Source organism: Monodelphis domestica, chromosome 4, assembly GCF_027887165.1.
Source record: "Monodelphis domestica isolate mMonDom1 chromosome 4, mMonDom1.pri, whole genome shotgun sequence".
In the NCBI taxonomy this organism is placed as follows: Eukaryota; Metazoa; Chordata; class Mammalia; order Didelphimorphia; family Didelphidae; genus Monodelphis; species Monodelphis domestica.
In genome coordinates this window covers 177,260,775-177,279,060 of record NC_077230.1, presented here as the reverse complement: position 1 = coordinate 177,279,060, position 18,286 = coordinate 177,260,775, and the positions used below count along the sequence as shown (strand labels likewise).

The 18,286-nt window shown below is 35.7% G+C and overlaps 1 protein-coding gene across 2 annotated transcripts in view; it reads right to left on the bottom strand.

The window, feature by feature from the left end:
• Positions 1-18,286, bottom strand: part of B3GALT1 (beta-1,3-galactosyltransferase 1) — a 783,716-nt gene that overhangs the window by 524,747 nt on the left and 240,683 nt on the right. The gene's annotated exons all lie outside the window — the stretch shown is intronic.

Genomic DNA, 18,286 nt, shown 5'->3' with positions numbered 1-18,286 from the left:
GTCACACATGACCTTACAAGTTCCACTCTGAATGAATGTAAGGCATGGAACATGATTTTCAGAAAGGGAAGAGAGCTGGGCCTTCCACCAAGAATCAGCTATCCATCAAAACTGACTATATACTTCCATGGGAATCTATAGGCATTCAACAAAATAGAAGACTTCTAAGTGTTTGCAACGAAAAGACCAGAGCTCTGTGGAAAGTTTGATATCGAAAAATAAAGAGCATGGAATACTTGAAACAGTAAATATGAAGGAAAGGGAAAAGGAGAAAAATGTTATCTTTTTCTTTTACTCAAACTCTCTTCTATAAGAACTACATTTCTATCAATCTATGTATATTAACATGTGGCGAAAACATAATATGTAAATAGGGGGAAAAGAAAAACCAAATACAAAAATCTTTTTCACACAAAGATTCACACGGGAAGGGGAGGGGAAGAAAACTCCTATAAGAAGAAGAGGAAGAGAGTTTTTACTTAAACCTTACTCTCAGGGAAATCAACTCTGAGAGGGAAGAACATCCAGATCCACTGGGATCTTGAATTCTATCTTACCCAACAAGGGTAGGGAGAAGGGAAAACCAAGGGGGGTAGGAGGGAGGGAAAACAAAAAAAGGGAGGGAATAAGAGGGGGGAGGGGGAGGGAACAAAAAGGGAGGGACTAGAAAGGGTAACATATCAAGGTAGGGGACAAGGGGGACTGATTTAAAGAAAATACCTGGATTAAAAAGTAGAGTGGAAGAAGAAAGATTAGAATTAGGGAAGGATATCAAAATGCCAGGGATTCCACAAGTTACAATCATAACTTTGAACGTGAATGGGATGAACTCACCCATAAAAAGAAGATGAATATCAGAATGGATTAGAATCCAAAACCCTACCATATGTTGTCTTCACAAAACACACATAAGGCGGGTAGATACCCACAAGGTCAGAATTAAAGGTTGGAGTAAGACCTTCTTGGCCTCAACTGACAGTAAGAAGGCAGGCGTGGCAATCATGATATCTGATAAAGCCAAAGGAAAATTGACCTGATCAAAAGGGATAGGGAAGGTAATTATATTTTGTTAAAAGAGACTTTAGATAATGAGGAAATATCACTAATCAACATGTATGCACCAAATAATATAGCACTCAAATTTCTAATGGAGAAACTAGGAGAATTGAAGGAAGTAATAGACAGTAAAACCATATTAGTGGGAGACATGAACCAACAATTATCAAATTTAGATAAATCAAATAAAAAATAAATAAGAAAGAGGTAAAAAAAAGAGAATAAAATCTTAGAAAAATTAGAATTAATAGACATATGGAGAAAAATAAATAGGGACACAAAGGAATACACCTTCTTCTCAGCACCACATGGCACATTCACAAAGATTGACCATTCATTAGGTCTCAGAAACATGGCATACAAATGCAGAGAAGCAGAAATAATAAATGCAGCCTTTTCAGATCACAAGGCAATAAAAATAATGATCAGTACGGGTACATGGAGAGACAAATCCAAAACTAATGGGAAATTAAACAAGATGATACTCCAAAATCGGATAGTTAGAGAAGAAATCACAGAAACAATTAATAATTTCATTGAGGAAAATGACAATGTTGAGACATCCTTTCAAACCTTTTGGGATGCAGCCAAAACAGTAATCAGAGGTAAATTCATATCTGTGAGTACATATATTAACAAACTAGGGAGAACAGAGATCAATTAATTGGAAGTGCAAATAAAAAAAAAAAAACTCGAAAGCCATCAAATTAAAACCCCCAGCATAAAACCAAACTAGAAATCCTAAAAATTAAGGGAGAAATTAATAAAATTGAAAGTGATAGAACTATTGAGTTAATAATTATGACAAGAAGCTGGTACTTTGAAAAAACAAACAAAATAGACAAAGTACTGGTCAATCTAATTTAAAAAAGGAAGGAAGAAAAGCAATTTAACAGCATCAAGGATGAAAAGGGGGACATCACCTCTGATGAAGATGAAATTAAGGCAATCATTAGAAATTACTTTGCCCAATTATATGGCAATAAATATACCAACCTAGGTGATATGGATGAATATTTACAAAAATATAAATTGTCTAGACTAATAGAAGAAGAAATAGAATTATTAAATAATCCCATATCAGAAAAAGAAATCCAACAGGCCATCAAAGAACTCCCAAAGAAAAAATCCCCAGGGCCTGACGGATTCACAAGTGAATTCTATCAAACATTCAGAGATCAGTTAATCCCAATACTATACAAACTATTTGACATAATAAGCAAAGAGGGAGTTCTACCAAATTCCTTTTATGACACAAACATGGTACTGATTCCAAAACCAAGCAGGCCAAAATCAGAGAAAGAAAATTATAGACCAATCTCCCTAATGAAAATAGATGCAAAAATCTTAAATAGGATACTAGCAAAAAGACTCCAGCAAGTGATCAGAAGGGTCATCCAACATGATCAAGTTGGATTCATACCAGGGATGCAGGGCTGGTTCAATATTAGGAGAACCATCTACATAATTGACCACATCAACAAGGAAACCAACAAGACCCATGTGATTATCTCAATAGACACAGAAAAAGCCTTTGATACAACATCCATTCCTACTAAAAACAGTAGAAAGCATAGAAGGATCGTTCCTCAAAATAATAAACAGTATATATCTAATACCATCAGCTAATATCATCTGCAATGGGCATAAACTAGATGCATTCCCAATAAGATCAGGAGTGAAACAAGGATGCCCATTATCACCTCTGCTATTTGACATTGTACTAGAAACACTAGCAGTAGCAATTAGAGAAGAAAAAGAAATAAAAGGCATCAAAATAGTCAAGGAGGAGACTAAGTTATTGCTCTTTGTGGATGACATGATGGTCTATTTGAAGAATCCTAGAGATTCAACCAAAAAGCTAATTAAAATAATCAACAACTTTAGCAAAGTTGCAGGATACAAAATAAACCCACATAAGTCATCAGCATTTCTATATATCTCCAACACAGCTCAGTAGCAAGAACTAGAAAGTGAAATCCCATTCAAAATCACCTTAGACAAAATAAAATACCTAGGAATCTACCTCCCAAAACAAACACAGGAACTATATGAACACAACTACAAAACACTCTCCACACAACTAAAACTAGACTTGAGCAATTTGAAAAACATTAACTGCTCATGGGTAGGACCAGCCAATATAATAAAAATGACCATCCTACCCAAACTTATTTTTCTATTTAGTGACATACCCATTGAACTCCCAAAATTTTTCTTTACTGATTTAGAAAAAAACATAACAAAGTTCATTTGGAATAACAAAGGATCAAGAATATCCAGGGAAATAATGAAAAAAAAATACACAAATGATGGTGGCCTTGCAGTCCCTGACCTCAAACTATATTACAAAGCAGCAGTCATCAAAACAATTTGGTACTGGCTAAGAGACAGAAAGGAGGATCAGTGGAATAGACTGGGGGCAAGAGACCTTAGCAAGACAGTATACAATAAACCCAAAGATCCCAGCTTTTGGGACAAAAATCCACTATTCAATAAAAACTGCTGGGAAAATTGGAAGACAGTGTAGGAGAGATTAGGAATTGATCAACACCTCACACCCTACACCAAGATAAATTCAAAATGGGTGAATGACTTAAACATAAAGAAGGAAACCATAAGTAAATTGGGTAAACACAGAATAGTATACATGTCAGACCTTTGGGAGGGAAAAGACTTTAAAACCAAGCTAGACATAGAAAGAATCACAAAATGTAAAATAAATATTTTTGACTACATCAAATTAAAAAGCTTTTGTACAAATAAAACCAATGTAACTAAAATCAGAAGGGAAGCAACAAATTGGGAAACAATCTTCATAGAAACCTCTGACAAAGGTTTAATTACTCAAATTTATAAAGAGCTAAATCAAGTGTACAAAAAATCAAGCCATTCTCCAATTGATAAATGGGCAAGGGACGTGAATAGGCAATTCTCAGATGAAGAAATCAAAACTATTAATAAACACATGAAGAAGTGTTCTAAATCTCTTATAATCAGAGAGATGCAAATCAAAACAACTCTGAGGTATCACCTCACACCTAGCAGATTGGCTAACATAACAGCTATGGAAAGTAATGAATGCTGGAGGGGATGTGGCAAAGTAGGGAAATTAATTCATTGCTGGTGGAGTTGTGAACTGATCCAACCACTCTGGAGGGCAATTTGGAACTATGCCCAAAGGGCGATAAAAGAATGTCTACCCTTTGATCCAGCCATAGCACTGCTGTGTTTGTACCCCAAAGAGAGAATGGGGAAAAAGACTTGTACAAGAATATTCATAGCTGAGCTCTTTTTGGTGCCCAAAAATTGGAAAACGAGGGGATGCCCATCAATTGGAGAATGGCTGAACAAATTGTGGTATATGTTGGTGATGGAATACTATTGTGCTAAAAGGAATAATAAAGTGGAGGAATTCCATGGAGACTGGAACAACCTCCAGGAAGTGATGCAGAGCGAGAGGAACAGAACCAGGAGGACATTGTACACAGAATACACTGTGGTATAATCGAACGTAATGGACTTCTCCATTAGTGGCGGTGTAATGTCCCTGAACAATCTGCAGGGATCTAGTAAAAAAACACTATCCATAAGCAGAGGAAAAACTGTGGGAATAGAAACACCGAGGAAAAGCAAATTCCTGACTACAGTGGTTGAGGGGACATGACTGAGGAGAGACTCTAAACGAACACTCTAATGCAAATACTAACAATATGGCAATGGGTTCAAATCAAGAACACATGTGATACCCAGTGGAATCACGTGCGGCTATGGGGGGTTTGGGGGAGGAGAAAAAGAAAATGATCTTTGCCTTTAATGAATAATGCTTGGAAATGATCAAATAAAATATTATTAAAATATATTTAAAATTTTTTAAAAAAAGATAAAAAAAATGACCACTGTCTCTATATACCCCTTTCAACTACTATAATAATGCTAAAGTTCTTAGGCATTACTACTACTGTCTTTCCACGTAGAAATGTAAATCATTTAAGCTTATCAAATCTCTTATGATTTTTTCTTTTCCAATTACTTTTTTATAATTCTTTTTAATCTTGCATTTGAAAATAAAACATTTATATTTTTTAAAAATATGTTGAATAGTTTTTGTTTGTTTGTTTTTTTAGTGAATGCTTATAGACAATAGCACTCTATTAGTTTCAAAGTTACACAGACAAATGGGACTAATACCTTCTCTGCAGTGGCCATCAAAGCAGAATCGGTAATGTCCTCTATTATTTTTTGTTAGAAATGCACTTGTGGTGACATTATGTTTCCCATAAAATGGTCTAGTAACTTTCAATAGAGATTAAACTAAAGTAATATGTTATAGTTTTACTAAAACTGTTTCATTGGACCTTACTTTCACATTATTATAGATTCTTACTGCACTGTCCCTTTTTCTTTCTTCTATCTTATTCAAATAAGTCACAGTTCTGTAATTTAATTCTCCTTTCTATTGCCTTAAGTACTCGTATTACGAATGGTCATTCTTAGCACTGAGAGACAAGCTCAATAGAAGCACAGTCTTAGGCATACATCTTCTCTGTGTGTCATGACACACTACATATATCAACGTAACATGCAGCAGGTAGTTTTGCTCTTCCGAAGTGATCTGTGGGGTTCCTGAATCCCAGGCTTCTATTGCTATCTCCTCAGGATCACATGTCATGAGTATTCTTCTGGAGACAAAGAAGAGAATTTAGACTAATGTTCAATATGTAATCTTGAATGAAAGAGAAAAATCCCTTGAAACTAAAAACACATGCCCATATATTTTTATTTATCTTTGCTCTATATTATATATTACTCTTTGGGATTTTCTGGCAGTTCCTACAGCTTTGAAAATTAATGAAAACATGCATAAAATCAAACAACAAGAAAGCAATTGGGCAATCAATTTTTATCTTCATTGCCAGAATTAAAGACATATGATACTAACTGGAGAAAGGTTTACTGAAAACTCAAGAAAAAGGCAGTTTCAGTCTTCAATTTTCTCTAGATTTTGAAAATCCCATTGTTAATAATCCCACTGTCATTTAATTTAAAATATGACTCACAGGTGATGCTGACAAAATTGGTCTTCCATGCCAACTTTTAAGGCAGTCAATAGTACAGTGAGAGTCATTGGAGATAAGTATGTCCCTGGACTTCAAAGCAAAATTTTCAAAAAAATTATAAGATAGTCCTCAGACAGATGTCAACATAAGCTCTTCCTTAACAAGCAGGAATAACATCCTAAAATTCCATGAAATCACAGAATCATTGGATCGGAAATTTAAGCTGAGAATTTCCTCAGAGGAATCCAACCCCTTTACTCTACAAATGAGGAAATTGAAACTCAGAGATGTCACAAATATCATTGCCATTAGAGTGGCAAGAAGTCAAGAGGTACAAAGACATTATTAGCTATGGGGTCCCAGAATTGTGAGGTGGCTTCTGGGTATAATATAGCAGGTAGTATATGATTTTTTCACCTGAGGACCAAAACAGGAAAGTCATAAATGAAAAAGATCAAATGTATTAATTAATAGGAGAATTGGACAATTGGCTAGAGTTGAATTCCTAGAGAAAATGTAGCTCCTTAGATAATCTTGTGACCTTTGTTAAATGTATTCATTCAACAAATATTTGATCTGCCTAGAATAAACCAAAACATCTTGCTAGGAGCTCAAGATATAAGCACCAAAAATAAAATACTTTCTGCCTTCACAGAGTTTGGACTATTGGAGGGAAGCATCAGAGGGGATTTCCTAAAGATGAAATAATATTTTGAGATAGTTGCCAGGTCCTTTCCCTGTGAAGATGAAAAAATAGATAAAAGAAGAATTTGAATCCAAATGTACCAGGAGGGGCAGAATACTACTATGTTTGCACATTTATGTTCTTTTTTCCTAGCAAAAGATCTGAATATATTCCATTAGGCTAAATCCTATCCCACATCACAAACATCCTACAGTCCCACTGCCTAAAAATCCCATGAGAATTTCTCAAGGATAGGAGTCAGATAGAAAGTACTGTTATGTATAGCAATGAATTATTCCAGGGCAGATTTAGAAATGGAATTAATAAGACCTGTGAACCTAGGCAGAATAATTTCACATGCCAAATGTTGGGTGGGGCTGCCATGGGTTATACCCACATTAATCTGGTTGCCTTTAGATCCAGTTGAAATTAGATGTTGTAGGTCATGGTATGAAGAGGATCTTATTTGTACCATGTTCATAAACTTGCTAACTTTTCAGAAATGCTCAATACTGATCTATCTTTGTTTTAACTCAAAAAAAGTTGTCCTAACAAGCTCACCTGAATCCTAGATTCCTTTAGTATGGTAGAGCTTTTTATATGGAAAATATTGTTGTTCTTTTTGATCCATTTCTCATTGGAAAGGGCTTAAAGTAAGCTTGTATAATAGATTTATTCTGCTATTTATCTTATCTGCTATTTATGTTATCACGTATACTCATTTGTTCACCAATGATCTCCCATTGGTCTAAAAAACAATATCTCAGAAAGGCAACTTGCCATTTAATGTTAAGTCTTGCAGATGACGCTAATGAAATTACTCTCATCTTTGTGGCAATCTTCAAGGAAGTCAGAAGAATAATGAGAATGATGGAAAATGGGAATGCCCCCGAGCCTCAAAGCATAATTTTCAAAGCGGATGGAATAGGATTAATGATTTCTGGCTTTCAATGGGGATAGTATGTCCTTAGAAAAACTGGCAGATGCAAAGTTGGGATAAATTATTTCATCATACATACAGAAAAGCAAAGTAAAGGCTTACTGACGGCTTCTATGTACCTTCAAAGCTTGAAGCTCCTGTAGTCTAAAAAATGAGACCTTGGAAAATGGCAAGTTTTTTAGGACTGAAGTGTTATTTACTGTTTTCAATACTGTTTTGTGTTTATGTGAAAAACAAATGATAGAGGACTATTGTTGTACAGTGAGATGGCATGAGATAGAAAGAGGGCAAGAAGAAACACTTTAGCACAGGGCACAAGATACAGCATAATTAATGAGTACTAGGGAAACAAAAGGAGCAGACAGATTAGTTTATATCTTGTCAATCAGTCAGGAATGGCAGTCTTCCACAAGCATTAAAACTGAGAGTTTAATGAATAAGGTCAGTCCACGTAGGGGAATTATCAGACAAATCAAAAGTTTGGTGTTGTCATGACAAAGGAATGAGATTGAGCTCCTTCTTTTTAATGGGTTGTTCTAGTGTCATACCTGAGAGGCAGATACAATTAGTGACTAAAACTTGAGTAGTTCCCAAGGATGTCAACATGACAATTTCAGCCATTAAATAAAAACTCTACGAGGGACTTCAAAGATAATCTAATTGACCAAAACTTTGGATTTTATAGATGAGGATCCTGAGGTCCATGTGCCTTGCTCAAGGACACATCAATAGCAGATATCAGAAATAGGATTTGGACTCCAGACATCTGATGATTCAAGAGAGGACGTGTAATCTTTTGATTGCATTATGTTGTCTATAAGAAAATCATGCAAGCCAGCTTATAAATTGATTTCCAAATGGTTTAGGGTGACTATCAGTACTGAGTCTTTCATAATGGTGGCAGGGGGGTTCTGACAAAATAGTGGCACATTATTTGTGTGTCGAGAAACCAAACAGGCTCCACTCAGGCTTGGCTCCTTAGTTCATATAATGACCTGGTTGACCTTCATGCACTGATATGTCACTGAAGTAATGGAGAAAAAGGAGGTTTCAGACATTTTTTCAGATTGCCAGAATCTATCCTTGAAAAGGACTGTGAAAAAATAGCACAAATTTCAGATGCTGATATCAGCATTCAAGATGAATATTAAGTTAAATTTTCACATATTCTTAACATATATATATATGCATATGTATGCAGTGAGTTGGACTCCCTTTCTAAGAAGAACAAAAGTGAATATGTACAACAGTGAGATACATTTAATTCTATATTTTTGGTTTGAAGAATTAGCATGTATTTTGTCTTGTGGCTGCCTCACCAGCCTGGCTACTTGTGAGCCCTCTATCCTTTTGATCTGCTCCTTTGAATTCTTCAGGTAACTGCTGCTTCCAAGTCAGAAGCCAGACTTAATTCTTCTGCTCTCCTATTGTATGTAAAAACACAGAGAATGTATAATTCTTATCCCAGTCCTCATCAACTCTGACCACCAAATAGTAGAAGGAAATAGAAAGTGAAACTTTTCCTTTGCTATTTTCCTCCTGGTCTATTTTCTACTCCCTCTTTCCCCCTCACCTCCCATTCTCACAATTCACCTTCTAAAGGCATTTTAACAATTAATTAAAAGAAAAAAATGATTCTGAAACCTCTGACTACAGCTTAATGGCAGGTACATAGTTGGCACTTAAGAAATGTTTATTGACTTAATGATTCCCTCAGAATTTATGAATTATTTGGCCTTTGTTGATTTGTTGCTTTATGATTCCATGTTGCTTCTTAAGCATTTATCATTTATTATTTTTATCTACATTTGTGCACACTAGACTAAACTCCATGTAGGTAGTTACGGACTTCTTTCCTGGCTCTAGTATTGTATTCAGTGGACAGAATATTCCTTTTTGTCCAGTTCTCATTTTATGAATGAAGAAACAGAGGACCAGAGAATTTAAATGATCTGCTGAAGAAGTATCAGAGGTAGAACTTGAAATGAGGTCCTCTAATTTGAGAGCCATTATTTCTTTCCACTGTATTATCTTGTCTCACTAAATACTTGTTGGTTGAATTAAGTTGAATTTAAAAATTCTTTTGACAACACAATACTCATGTTTTTCTTTTTTGTTTTTTTTTTTTTGTGGTAGGATCAAGTCTATACTTTATTTTATTTTTAGTTTTTAGTTTTTAAAACATTATTTTATTTGGTCATTTTCATACATTGTTCATTGGAAACAGATCATTTTCTTTTCCTTCCCCCCCAACCCCTCCCATAGCCCACGGGCAATTCCTCTGGGTATCACATGTGTCCTTGCTCTGAACCCATTTCCTTGTTGTTGGTATTTGCATTAGGGTGCTCATTTAGCTTCTCTCCTCGATCATGTCCCCTCAACCTCTGAAGTCAAGCAGTTGCTCTTCCTTGGGGATTTTACTCCCTCAGTTTGTCCTCAGCTTGAGGATAGTTTTTTTTTTTTTCTCATAGTTCACTGCAGGTTGTTCAGAGACATTGTAAAGCTATTACTGGAGAAGTCCATTACATTCTCTTGTACCACAGTATGTCAGTCTCTGTGTACAATATTCTCCTGGTTCTCCTCCTCTCACTCTGCATCACTTCCTGGAGGTTGTTCCAGTCTCCATGGAATTCCTCCACTTTATTATTCCTTTGAGCACAAGTGTTCCATCACCAACATATACCGCAATTTGTTCAGCCATTCTCCAATTGAAGGGCATCCCCTCATTATCCAATTTTTGGCCATCACAAAGAGAGCTGCTATGAATATTCTCGTACATGTTTTTTTCCTTATTATCTCTTTGGGGTACAAACCCAGCAGTGCTATGGCTGGATCAAAGGGCAGACAGTCTTTTATCGCCCTTTGGGCATAGTTCCCCTCCAGAATATTTTTTAATTGCACTCCAGAATGGCTGGATCAATTCACAACTCCACCAGCAATGAATTATTGTCCCCACTTTGCCACATCCACTCCAGCATTCATTACTTTCCATAGCTGTCATGTTAGCCAATCTGCTAGGTGTGAGGTGATACCTCAGAGTTGTTTTGATTTGCATCTCTCTGATTATAAGGGATATAGAGCACTTTTTCATGTGCTTATTAATAGTTTTGATTTCTTTGGCTGAGAACTGCCTGTTCATGTCCCTTACCCATTTATCAATTGGAGAATGGCTTGATTTTTTGTACAATTGATTTAGTTCTTTGTAAATTTGAGTAATTAAACCTTTGTCAGAGGTTTTTATGAAGATTGTTTCCCAATGTGTTGCTACCCTTCTGATTTTGGTTACATTGGTTTTGTTTGTACAAAAACTTTTTAATTTGATGTATTCCAGATTATTTATTTTGCATTTTGTAACTCATTCTAATTCTTGCTTGGTTTTGAAGTCTTTCCCTTCCCAAAGGTCTGACATGTATGCTATTCTGTGTTCGCCTAATTTCCTTATAGTTTCCTTCTTTATGTTCAAAACATTTACCCATTTTGAATTTATCTTGGTGTACAGTGTGAGGTGTTGATCTAAACCTAATTTTTCCCACACTGTCCTCCAATTTTCCCAGCAGTTTTTATGAAATAGTTGATTTTTGTCCCAAAAGCTGGGATCTTTGGATTTGTCATATACTCTCTTGCTGAGGTTGCTTGCCCCTAGTCTATTCCACTGATCCTTCTTTCTGTCTCTTAGCCAGTACCAAATTGTTTTGATGACTGCTGCTTTATAATATAGTCTGAGATCAGGGACTACAAGGCCCCGTTCCTTTGTATTTTTTTCATTATTTCCCTTGATATCCTTGATCTTTTGTTCTTCCAAATGAACTTTGTTATGGTTTTTTCTAAATCAGTAAAAAAATTTTTTTGGAATTTCCATGGGTATAGCACTAAATAGGTAGATGAGTTTGGGTAGGATGGTCATTTTTATTATATTGGCTCGTCCTACCCATGAGCAGTTAATGTTCTTCCAATTGTTCAAGTCTAGTTTTAGTTGTGTGGAGAGTGGTTTGTAGTTGTGTTCATATAGTTCCTGTGTTTGTCTCAGGAGATAGATTCCTAAGTATTTTATTTTGTCCAAGGTAATTTTGAATGGGATTTCTCTTTCTAGTTCTTGCTGCTGAGCTGTGTTGGAATTATATAGAAATGCTGATGACTTATGTGGGTTTATTTTGTATCCTGAAACTTTGCTAAAGTTGTTGATTATTTCCATTAGCTTTTTGGTTGAATCTCTAGGATTCTTTAAGTAGACCATCATGTCATCCACAAAGAGCGATAATTTGGTCTCCTCCTTGCCTATTTTAATGGCTTCAATTTTTTTTTCTCTAATTGCTAATGCTAGTGTTTCTAATACAATGTCAAATAATAGAGATGATAATGGGCATCCTTGTTTCACTCCTGATCTTAATGGGAATGGATTTAGTTTATCCCCATTGCAGATGATATTAGTTGATGGTTTTAGATATATACTATTTATTATTTTTAGGAAAGACCCTTCTATTCCTATGCTTTCTAGTGTTTTTAGTAGGAATGGATGTTGTATTTTATCAAAGGCTTTTTCTGCATCTATTGAGATAATCATGTGGTTCTTGTTGGTTTGCTTGACGTGGTCAATTATGTGGATAGTTTTCCTAATATTGAACCAGCCCTGCATCCCTGGTATAAATCCTATTTGATCATGGTGGATGACCCTTCTGATCACTTGCTGGAGTCTTTTTGCTAATATCCTATTTAAGATTTTTGCATCTATATTCATTAGGGAGATTGGTCTATAATTTTATTTCTCTGTTTTTGGCCTGCCTGGCTTTGGAATTAGTACCATGTTTGTGTCATAAAAAGAGTTTGGTAGAAATCCCTCTTTGCTTATTATGTCAAATAGTTTGTATAGTATTGGGATTAACTGTTCTCTGAATGTTTGATAGAATTCACTGGTGAATCCATCAGGCCCAGGGGATTTTTTTCTTAGGAAGTTCTTTGATGGCCTGTTGGATTTCTTTTTCTGATATGGGATTGTTTAAGAAAACTATTTCTTCTTCTGTTAGTCTAGGCAATTTATATTTTTGTAAATATTCATCCTTATCACCTAGGTTGGTATATTTATTGTCATATAGTTGGGCAAAGTAGTTTTTAATGATTGCCTTAATTTCCTCTTCATTGGAGGTGAGATCCCCCTTTTCATCCTTGATGCTGTTAATTTGCCTTTCTTCTTTCCTTTTTTTAATTAGATTAACCAGTACTTTGTCTATTTTGTCTGTTTTTTCAAAGTACCAGCTTCTAGTCTTGTTTATTAGCTCAATAGTTCTGTCACTTTCGATTTTATTAATTTCTCCCATAATTTTTAGGATTGCTAGTTTGGTTTTATTCTGGGTGCTTTTAAATAGTTCATTCTCAAGTTTTTTGATTTGTATTTCCAATTCCTTGATCTCTGTCCTCCCTAATTTGTTAATATATGCACTCAGGGATATTAATTTCCCTCTAAATACTGCCTTGGCTGCATCCCATAAGGTTTGAAAGGATGTCTCGCTGTTGTCATTTTCCTCAACAAAATTATTAATTGTTTCTATGATTTCTTCTCTAACTATCTGATTTTGGAGTTTCATATTATTTAATTTCCAATTAATTTTTGATTTGGCTCTCCATGTACCCTTACCGATCAATATTTTTATTGCCTTGTGATCTGAAAAGGCTGCATTTATTATTTCTGCTTTTCTGCATTTGGTTGCCATGTTTCTGTGACCTAGTGTATGATCTATTTTTGTGAATGTGCCATGTGGTGCTGAAAAGAAGGTGTATTCCTTTTTGTCCCTATTTATTTTTCTCCATATATCTATTAACTCTAATTTTTCTAATATTTCATTCACCTCTTTTACCTCTTTCTTGTTTATATTTTGGTTTGATTTATCTAAATTTGATAGTGGTTGGTTCAAGTCTCCCACTAATATGGTTTTACTGTCTATTTCCTCCTTCAATTCGCCTAGTTTCTCCATTAAAATTTTGGATGCTATACCATTTGGTGCATGCCTGTTGATTAGTGATATTTCCTCATTGTCTATACTCCCTTTTAACAGAATATATTTACCTTCCCTATCCCTTTTGATCAGGTCTATTTGTGCTTTGACTTTGTCAGATATCATGATTCTCCTGCCTTCTTTCTATCAGTTGAGGCCCAAAAGGTCTTACTCCAACCTTTAATTCTAACCTTGTGAGTGTAACCTGCCTCATATGTGTTTCTTGAAGACAACAAGTGGTAGGGTTTTGGGTTCTAATCCAATCTGCTATTTGTCTACGTTTTATGGGTGAGGTCATCCCATTCACGTTCAAAGTTATGATTGTCACTTGTGCATTTGCTGGCATTTTGATATCTTCCCCTAGTTCTGTCCTTTCTTCTTTAGCTATATCCTTTTGAACCAGTGATTTACTTTGGGTCAATCCCCCTAGTCCCCTCCCTTGATATGCTTCCCTTTCTAGCCCCTCCCTTTTTATGCTCCCTTCCCCTCCCCCCTCTCCTTCCCTTCCTTTTTATACTCCCTACCCCCTTACCCTCCTTAATATTCCTTTCTTTCTTGCCCTAATGGATAAGATAGAATTCAGGATCCTCCTGGATACAGATGTTCTTCCCTCTCAGATTTGATTTCACTGAGAGTAAGGTTTAAGTAATTCCACTTCACTCTCTCTTCCTCTCCTTCTCATATGAGAGTTCTTCCCCTCCCCTTCCCATGTGTATCTTTATATGGGAAAGATTATTCTATTAAGTCCCCCCCTATTTCTTGAAGTAGATCTTAGTGTTATCGATGTTTCCTTCCTCCCTTTTCCTTTCTGTGCCCCCACTTTCCCCAAATCTTGATGCCCCAATCTTTCCCTATGCATGTTCCTTCTAACTATTCTTATGATGCATACAATTTTTGAGAGTTACACAAAACATTTTCCCCACATATTAATACATATAATTTGATGTAAATGTAGTCCTTATAGAAGAGAGTTTGACTTAAAGAAAAAGATAAGATTTATCTCCTTTTCCCTTTCTTTCATATTTACCTTTTCATGTTTCTCTTGGTTTCTGTGCTTGGATATCAAATTTTCCACTAAGTTCTGGTCTTTTCTTAGCAAATGCTTGGAAATCTTCTATTTTGTTGAATGCCCATGCTTTCCTCTGGAAGTATATAGTTAGTTTTATTGGATAGTTGATTCTTGGTTGGAGACCTAGCTCTCTTGCCTTTCTAAATATCGTGTTCCATGCTTTGCGGTCTCTTAGTGTGTTAGCCGCTAAGTCGTGTGTGATCCTTATGGGAGCCCACTTATATCTGAAGCTCCTCTTCTTGGCTTCTTGTAGGATTTTCTCCTTTTCTTGGAAGCTCTTGAATTTGGCAATTACATTCCTAGGGTTTGTCTTTTGGGGATTTAGTATAGAGCGTGTTCTATGAACCCTTTCTATTTCTATTTTGCCCCCTTGCTCCAGAATGTGGGGGGAATCTTTTTTTATAATCTCCTGTAGAATAATATCGAGTTTATTGTTTATCTCTGGTTTTTCTGGGAGACCGATAATTCGGAGGTTGTTTCTTCTTCCTCTGTTTTCCAAGTCGGTGACCTTCTCAGTGAGATATTTTATGTTTTCTTCTAATTCATTAATTTTTTGGGTTTGCTTTATTGATTCTTGCTGTTTTATGATCTCACTTTCTTTGAGTTGCTTAATTCTGGTCATTAGGGACTGCTTTTGCTTTTCAGCTTTGTCTGCCCTTCTATTGGAAGCTTCGAGCTCTTTTTCCAATTGAGCAGTCTTATCGGTCAGACTGCTGATCTCTTTCTCCCATTTTTCTTTCCAGGTTTCCATCTTTTGGATAAGTTCCAGTTTGAGATCTTCCAGAGTTTGTTGATAGTTTCCATTTTGGGAGGCATGTTCTGATTTTTTTTTTTGGATTTCCTCCTCATATCTATCCATGTATCCTTACTAATTATTATTTTTATTGAATTGTGGTCTGAGAAGGTTGCATTTATTATTTCTGCACTTGTTTGCAATGATTTTGTGCCCTAGTACATGGTCAATTTTTGTGAATGTACCATGTGCTGCTGAAAAGAAGTTGTATTCCTTTTTGTCCCTATTTATTTTTCTCCATATGTCTATGAACTCTAATTTTTCTAAGATTTCATTTGCTTCTCTCACCTCTTTCTTATTTATTTTTTGATTTGATTTATCTAGTTCAGATTGGGGAAGGTTCAGATCTCCCACTAGTATAGTTTTTCTATCTAGTTTATCCTTGAGCTCCTCTAGTTTATCCTTTAAAAATTGGATGCTCTGCCACTGGTGCATACATATTGAATACAGATATTTCCTCGTTGTCTATACTTCCTTTTATCATGATGTAATTACCTTCCCTATCTCTTTTAACTAGATTTATTTTTACTTTGGCTTTGTCCAATATCATGATTGCTACTCCTGCCTTCTTTTTATCATTTGATACCCAATAGATTTGGCTCCATCCTCTTACTTTCACCCTATGTGTATCTACCTTCTTCATGTGTGTTTCTTGCAGACAGCATATGGTAGGGTTTTGGATTCTAATCCACTCTGCTATTTGCTTGCATTTTATGGGTGAGTTCATTCCATTCACATTCAGAGTTATGATTACTAGCTGTGTATTTCCCAACATTTTGATTTCTACTCCTGGTCCTTCCTTTTCTTCTTTCACTATTTCCTTGTATACCAATGTTTATTTATAGTCAGTCCCCCTAGTTCTCCCCCCTTATTTTACTTCCCTTTATACTCCCTCCCTTCTTATTCCCTCCCTTATTTTCCCCTGTAGTTTTTTAAAAATTCCCCTACCCTCTCCCTCCCTTGTATTGCTTCCCTCCCCACCAGTCCATTTTTTACCCTTCTACTTCCCTATAGGGTGCAAATATATTCTCTTCCCCAACGGATTAGATTGTTCTTCCCTCTTTGGGTCAGTTTTGAAGTACGTATGAGTTGAGTATTTCCTATCTCCAACTTCTTTACCCTTCCAGGATATCAATGTTATCCCCCCTCCTGCCATGAGGTTCTTTGTGACATATAAATTTACCCCCATTTGTTTCTTTTCCTATTTCTTTTAGTCATAACCTCTTTTTTTAGCTCTAGTCATGTGTATGTATATATATATATATATATATATATATACATACACATGTGTATGTATTTATGCATGCATATATCTATATACCTATTTATGTCTTGTCCTTTCATCCTATACAGTTTGTCACTGTTCCCTCTGAGTGTAATTCTTCTAGCTGCTCAGATGATAGCAACAGTTTTTAAGAGTTACCAATCACCTCTTTTCTTATAGGGATACATATCATTTTAACTTATTGAGTCTCTTAACAATTTTTGTTGTTGTTTTGTTTTTCCCCCTCTTTTTTAATTACCTTTTGATGAGTCTCTTGAGTTCTGTGGTTGGACATCAACTTTTCTGTTCAGGTCTGGTCTTTTATTTATGAATGCTTGGAACTCTTCTGTTGTGTTGAATAACCATACTTTCCCCTGTAAGAATATAGTCAGTTTTGATGGGTACTTCATTCTTGGTTGTAGACCTAGTTCCCTTGCTTTCCTGAATATTGTATTCCATGCCTTTTGGTCCTTCAGTGTGGATGTAGCCAGATTGTGTGTTAACCTCACCATGTTTCCATGGTATCTGAATGGCTTCTTGGCAGCTTGTAATATCTTTTCTTTCATCTGATTGTTTTTTAATTTGGCTATAATATTTCTTGGTGTTGTCAGTTGGGGATTAAATACAGGGGGTGATGTGTGGATTCTTTCAATCACCACTTTCCCCTCTTGTTCTAGGATCTCGGGACAGTTTTCTTGGATAATTTCCTCTAGTATTATGTCCAGGCTTTTTCTTTTTTTTGTTGTGGTCTTCTGATAGTCCAATTATTCTTAAATTGTCTCTTCTTGAATGATTTTCTAAATTATCTGTTTTGTGAATTAGATGCTTCACATTTTCCTCAATTTTTTCATTCTTTTTGTTTTGTTTTATAGTGTCTTGCTGCCTTGTGAGGTCACTTGATTCTAGTTGGTTTATTCTGGTTCCTAAAGATTGGATTTCATTTCTGGCTTTTTGGTTATCCTTTTCCTTCTGGTCTGATTTTCTTTGAAGATCATCTTTCATCCTCTTTACCTCGTCTTTCATCTCCTTTGCCTCATCTTTCATCTCCTTTGCCTCATTTTCCAGCTTGTTGATTTTGGTTTTCAAGACACTATTTTCTAGTTTTAGTTCAAGTGCCTCTGTTTCCAGATGACTGATCTTAATTTTTAAGTTCTTTTCCCAATTGTCTTCAGCCTCCCTTACTTGTATTTTGAGTTCTTCCATAGCCTGTATCCAATTCACTGGGATTTCTGGTTTATCGTTTGCTGATCTCTCCCCCTCTGTTCCATTTGCTGAGTAGAAGCTGTCTATTGTAGTTTCTTTCTTCTTTTTCTGTTGTTTGCTCAAATTCACCTCTTCTTACTCCCTATATTTGTTTGTGCTCTTGTTCCTCTCATTTTTTTGTTTTTTGGGGACTTCTATCAGTCTCCCCTCTTGGAGCTTTAACAGCAGA